General features: G+C 37.4%; 1 long non-coding RNA gene across 1 annotated transcript in view; it reads left to right on the top strand.

Annotated features, from left to right (window-relative positions):
• Positions 1 to 2,452: 2,452 nt before the first annotated feature.
• Positions 2,453 to 6,418, top strand: part of LOC109375465 (uncharacterized) — a 7,692-nt gene continuing 3,726 nt past the window's right edge. Inside the window, exon 1 of the long non-coding RNA XR_002122588.1 lies at positions 2,453 to 2,753. This is a non-coding gene — a long non-coding RNA (uncharacterized LOC109375465). The remainder of the gene's footprint in view (positions 2,754 to 6,418) is intronic.

Raw genomic sequence — 6,418 nt, 5'->3', positions numbered from 1 at the left:
CAATTTAGTCTACACTTTTGTTCCTCTCCTTGCAGATAATACAAGATGTGACTATGAAGTTGTACAATATACTCAACTGTGACTTTATTATTTAGGGTACCAAAGGACAGTAGTAGGCATGTTATAGAAAGCACCAACTTTGTGACAATTGCCCTCTGCATATTTGGACTTTCTGCTGGTGGTGCTTTTGTTAAGTAAGCATTTGCTACCCTCTGGAGCAGAGTCCCTTCTTCTGTCTCCTCCCTTCTCCCTGTCCTGCTCCCTCCAGAGGGAAGTCTGGTAAACTTCTCTACCCGTTTGCCCCTTTTATCCCCCTCCAGTCTTCACCCCTTTCCTTAAGCTTTGGGATGCTGGAGGCAGGTAATCTGGATCCAAATGTCAGCTTTTCCTATTTCATCCAAGGCCAGTTTTTATAATCTTTTTAAGTCTCAAGTTCCTCATTTGTAAAAGTGGACCATAATAGGACCTCCATTAAACTCATGTGATAATGAACCAGAAAAATGACCAGGAAGCACATAACAGTGTCTGGACAATCTGATAATTGAAATTCTCAATAAATGTTTATATATTTTTTCTTCCACTACATTACCCTTCTCCCATTTCCATTCTACCTGTAGGGGCATTTACAGAACCTCCCTCCCTCCATACTCTTCCCTACTTTGTCTACTGAAGCCAAGAACACATGAATGACATAAAATAAATGTACAATAAGTTACACATTCACTCACCAGTTACATTTATCACTCACCAGTCTGTGATAAAGGCTGTTCCCTTTTCTTTAATTAGGGATTTGTTGATTAGTATTATGTAAAAGCTTATATATACCAGGAAATCTTTTTCAGGTTTCTTTAAAGTGGAACAAGAATATAGATAATGAAGAGCAATATCTGATGAGATTTGTTTTTAATCTAGTCTTCCAAAACATTCAATTTGCTTTTCATAAGAATAATGACTCTTTTTATACTCATAGTTTATTGGGTTATGTACTATATTATAAATAAAAATATAATGAATTATTTCATTTGAAAAATAAGCATACACCACGTTGGGAACAAAGTCAGCACATGGACCTTAAGTGTGTGTGGGGACGCTTACAGCCCTGAGCGTCTAGTGTGCTACAGAGGGCAGAGCAGATAGAGTTGGATGACCAGGCAAATCATTACATGGTTGGTTAGGAAAGCTTCTACCATACCGTATTTTTCATAACAGTTTGGATACAAGTCACACCTGGTTTTCTCTTCTCAGTTCCAGGGAGTATGTCTTCAGGGCCTTCGGTCAGCACCAGAATCCACTATAGAGCATTTGAAAAGCAGATTCTTGGGCCTCATTTAGACATTAAATCAGAGTTTTCAGAGCTCTAGATATGAATTTTTAGTAAGTTTCCCAGGTAATTAGTATACAGAGAGCTTTGAAAACCACTAAATTTTACCAATTTTTATTGTTTAAACCTAATGTCTAGAAGTGTTTATTCTTTGAAGAGTGTAACTCCATAAGTGGGTCCTTCTTGTAAAGGCTTCACGGTGAGTGTTTGCTTCTACTTTGAGTGTATGTACCTTGCACATTTAGACCCCCCAACACAGGAAGGGTTATGAACCATGTCCTATTCTTTGCATTCACCTTGCATACCATTTGAGTTGTCAGCACAGCAAACTCATGATAAATGCTTATTGAATAAATGCAATGGGAAACGTAAGGTGCAAACATTTCTCTTTTTTTTTGAGAGTTTTAATAAAATATAGCTAACACAATATTATACTAGTTTTAGGTGTATGCAATAGTTATTCAACATTTATATACCTAAAGAAATGATCACCGTGATAAGTCCAGCAAGCATCTGAACCGATACTATGCTATCACAACATTATTGCCTATATTCTCTATGCTGTGCATTACATTTGTTCTATATCTGGAAATTTGAACCTCTTATTCCCTTTTACCTTTTCCCCCTTTTTAATTTTTTGGTTACAGTTGACATTCAATGTTATTTTATATTAATTTTGGGCATACAGCATAGAGGTTAGACATTTATGTAATTTAAGAAATGATCCCCCTGACTTAGTACCCACCTGGCACTATAGATAGTTATTACCATATTATTGACTGTATTCCCTATGGTTTACTTTACATCTCTATGACTATTTTGTAACTACCAATTTGTACTTTTTAATCCCTTCACTGTTTTTTACCCTGTTCCCTAACCGCTGTTCCATCTATCACCAGATAAATCTAGTACCCATCTGACACCATACATAGTTATTACAATATTATTGACTATATGCCTATGCCATACACTACATCCCCATGACTACTGTGTAACAACCAATTTCAGATATTACTTTTTATAATTTTATGAGGACCTTTCGCCCCATGCTAAGTAGATGATCATATTAATAATTTTATTGGCAACTAAAATGTTATGTTACTTTCTTTTTAATTTTACAAATTTAGATACTGATTTATTATTTTGCCTTCCAATGTATGATCCCATTTGTTTATTTTAATTTACAGGTGTGACATTTTTATTACTTATTAGGCACATTTAACAGATGGGAAAATACAAATGCATAGATAATTACAGTGTGTTTAAGTTGTGAATTTTCCACACAAGCTAGAATTCCCCAAGCACATTAAAGTGATTTACTTGCAAGCTGTCTGATGATACAACTAATCAGTTTGTTTTGTCCCTAATAGTGGGATTGCCCAAACTCTCAAGAAAGAGGAAGTTTTTTTATATGAAATTGGAGGAAATATTGGTAAGCACATTTTTTTGTCTTTATATTCTATATGCTGCTTTGACATTGCCAATGGTTATTATTTATTTCTTTGGCGGGGGAAAGGAAATTAATAGAAGTAAAATATAGCATGCTGTAGATGGTTGATGAGTATTATGGATTAGTTTAGTGGTCTGGTCTTTTTCCTCAGACTCTATTTGCACTCCTTCTGTATAAATGCCCATCTACATTGAACCTCAACAAAGGCAAGTTCCCCAAAGTAGAAATAACTTCTAGAAGGGTTAATGAAGTTTTTCAAAACTTCTTTCTTTTTTATATGCTTATGTCAAATCTTAAAGGAAGTAGTTGAGCTTATTTATTTAAGAGCAAGATAACACTTTTTTTTTTTTTTTAAAGATTTTTATTGGGGAATTGCGGGGAGGGGAACAGCGCTGGGGAATTGGGGGAAGGGGAACAGACAAGTTGCTGTCGTTTTGTTCTTCAATCTAGTTGTGGAGGATGTTGCTNTTTTAGCAGAATGTGTAGGAATTAAGCCTAATATTTCAAATGCCATACCTGATATGTTGATATTACAATCCTCAAATATTTCGTTGATAACTCCCACCTCCAAATACATAAAAAGGATTTAGAATTTGTCACTGAAATTCAAAGTGTATGGTCATTAGCCAAGTGAGGGGCAGACACAATACAAATGTATTGGAAAAGTATGTTTCATGTTTTTAATACTGTCAGGAAAAAAATTTTTTTTTGAACTTGCGATAGATTTTTAAAATGCATACATTGCAACAGCACACAAAATAACTTTTCTGATTCAATTTCATAAATTGCTACATGAAGAAGCACCCTCTAGTAGATAATACTCAGAAATCAGCACTTAATATGGCAGTAATGGTTATTGCTGTCATTCTTTACATCTTTAAAAATAATTAAGCATTACTACACAGGCATTATAAAGTTCCCCTATCACCATTACGAGGATATTTGAGGTTTGATGTAATTTAGCAAATTACATTATACAGTAGTTAAGGTTTTTATGTAGTGAAGTAAAATGCATAGTAGTTAAGCACACTTACCATATAATGCATTGTACAGAGTTACATGTTCCAGCTGCTGCCAGCTTTGTTCCAGTGTCATTATTGCTTTGCAGGCTGACGTTCCTCAGGGAGTGATTCGAGTGCAAGCTCCCCATCTTTCGAAAGTTTCCATGGCAATACAGCTTACTGAAGAACTAAAAGCCAGTGATGTACTTGCCAGGTTTCTCAGCCAGGAAAGGTAGAAGCCTGTTTTGTTTTAATTATTCGATGGTACAACTGGTGCTAGCGCCCTCTCTGTCTCTCTCTTTCTCTCCCTTGCTCTTTCTCTCTCTCTCTCTCTCTTCCCTCTCTCCTTTCCTCCCTTCCTCCCCTTTTCCCTCTCATCCCTGTCCCTCCCCCCCTTTTTAAGCTATGAGTGATGTGCATAAAATTTTTGTCTTTTCAGCAGAAAAGAAGAGCGGACTGAACAATTATAGACTGTTGGAATGAGTTGAGTTCCTTCGATGTAGTTTGTGTTCAAGTTGAGCCTGTTTCAAGCAGATTGTTTGAGCATTCCTGGCCTGCACTCAGTAGTCTTTCCAGAATATGTTGATTAGAGGTTAATTACTGTGTGTTAGGAAAAAATCACTAATTAGGATACAGTGGGATTAAAACAAACAAAAGATACAACTTTTCTATAAAACATAATGAATAAAAATGCTTAAATTTAAAAACAGAAGGCATAAAGAATTAAGAGAGGACAACCAGTCCCTTGAGCTCGGAAGTCTCCGGGACAAAGCACATCATCCTCAGTAGGGACGCTCAAGCCTTCTTTCCCTCTATTCCAGGGCTGATGGGGCTTGAGGAGCTCTCTGAAAGCCATTGGCATCCCTCTGATAATACTAGAGCTTACACTTCCCAAGACATTTTGCAATACATTTTCTTGAGTTTTCAAGGTTCAAACAAAAGTGTATTGAGTTTTCTGTTTTTATCCTTTAAATTCTTAGTCTTAGCTAAAGTTATATTTTTAATGTGCACCCCCTCCCCGCTGCCCATTTCCACTCATTGAAAATAAACTAGTCTACATTTTTTAAAAGTCTGGGATATTAGGGGCGTTGGCATCTTAGGTTATGAATACTCTGTTTTAGCCTTCCATAGAATTTTATCTCCTCATTCTAACATCCCGAGACTTCAGTGCAGTTTTCTTCCAAAACCTGTCCAATTTTAATACAGTACCACGAGTATTCGATATGTCTTTTCTCTGTTTAAGGCCCTCTGCTAGATGTTGGAAGGGTTATCAAATATATTTTAAAGTATCTTCTCTCAGGATTTATAAATTGGGAGAAGGGATGAGCCTGTGCAGTGAACAGTTGGTGATGAAATAAAAGACAGGCATATTGGTAATATCTGGGCTTTTGGTAAGCTAGCATAAACTTCCCTCTGAACTCTGCAAAGTAAGCACTAATATTACTTCTGTTCTACTGATAAGAAAATAGAGACTTTGCAAGGTCATACTTTTCAGAGGTGGTGGAGCTGAATTCTAAATCTGTGGTTTCTGTCTCCATCTCCAAAGCCAGTCCTTAACCGTTCTCCCCCCTGGCTAGAGAGTTTAGAGACCATCACCCGTCGAGGAGGGCTGTTAGTACAGAGCCTGGGAGCAGATGGAATTTCTCAGGATTCATTCCAGGGAGCAGTTGGAATTTGTCCAACATCTTTGATCCCTAAAGGGTCTCTGATCTTCACTGAAGTCCATCCACTTCCTCTCTACTCTCTGCCATGCCTTAGTAGATACCAATTGTTGCCATGCTTCCCACCAGGGATGACTTCTTATCTTCCCCCAGAGTGTGTACCTGAAGATCTGGCCGGAATTCAGATATAAGCAGTTCTTCCAGGCTAGACATGGTTCATTTACATAGCATTTACTTTCAGGACCCAAGTGCTCAATTTAGTCTACACTTTTGTTCCTCTCCTTGCAGATAATACAAGATGTGACTATGAAGTTGTACAATATACTCAACTGTGACTTTATTATTTAGGGTACCAAAGTACAGTAGTAGGCATGTTATAGAAAGCACCAACTTTGTGACAATTGCCCTCTGCATATTTGGACTTTCTGCTGGTGGTGCTTTTGTTAAGTAAGCATTTGCTACCCTCTGGAGCAGAGTCCCTTCTTCTGTCTCCTCCCTTCTCCCTGTCCTGCTCCCCCCAGAGGGAAGTCTGATAAACTTCTCTACCCATTTGCCCCCTTTATCCCCCTCCAGTCTTCACCCCTTTCCTTAAGCGTTGGGATGCTGGAGGCAGGTAATCTGGATCCAAATGTCAGCTTTTCCTATTTCATCCAAGGCCAGTTTTTATAATCTTTTTAAGTCTCAAGTTCCTCATTTGTAAAAGTGGACCATAATAGGACCTCCATTAAACTCATGTGATAATGAACCAGAAAAATGACCAGGAAGCACATAACAGTGTCTGGACAATCTGATAATTGAAATTCTCAATAAATGTTTATATATTTTTTCTTCCACTACATTACCCTTCTCCCATTTCCATTCTACCTGTAGGGGCATTTACAGACCCTCCCTCCCTCCATACTCTTCCCTACTTTGTCTACTGAAGCCAAGAACACATGAATGACATAAAATAAATGTACAATAAGTTACACATTCACTCACCAGT

The sequence above is a fragment of the Hipposideros armiger genome, unplaced genomic scaffold (genome assembly GCF_001890085.2).
Source record: "Hipposideros armiger isolate ML-2016 unplaced genomic scaffold, ASM189008v1 scaffold_957, whole genome shotgun sequence".
NCBI classification, from domain to species: domain Eukaryota; kingdom Metazoa; phylum Chordata; class Mammalia; order Chiroptera; family Hipposideridae; genus Hipposideros; species Hipposideros armiger.
Note: the sequence above shows the minus strand (reverse complement) of the source record. Positions and strands in the feature narration are given on the sequence as shown.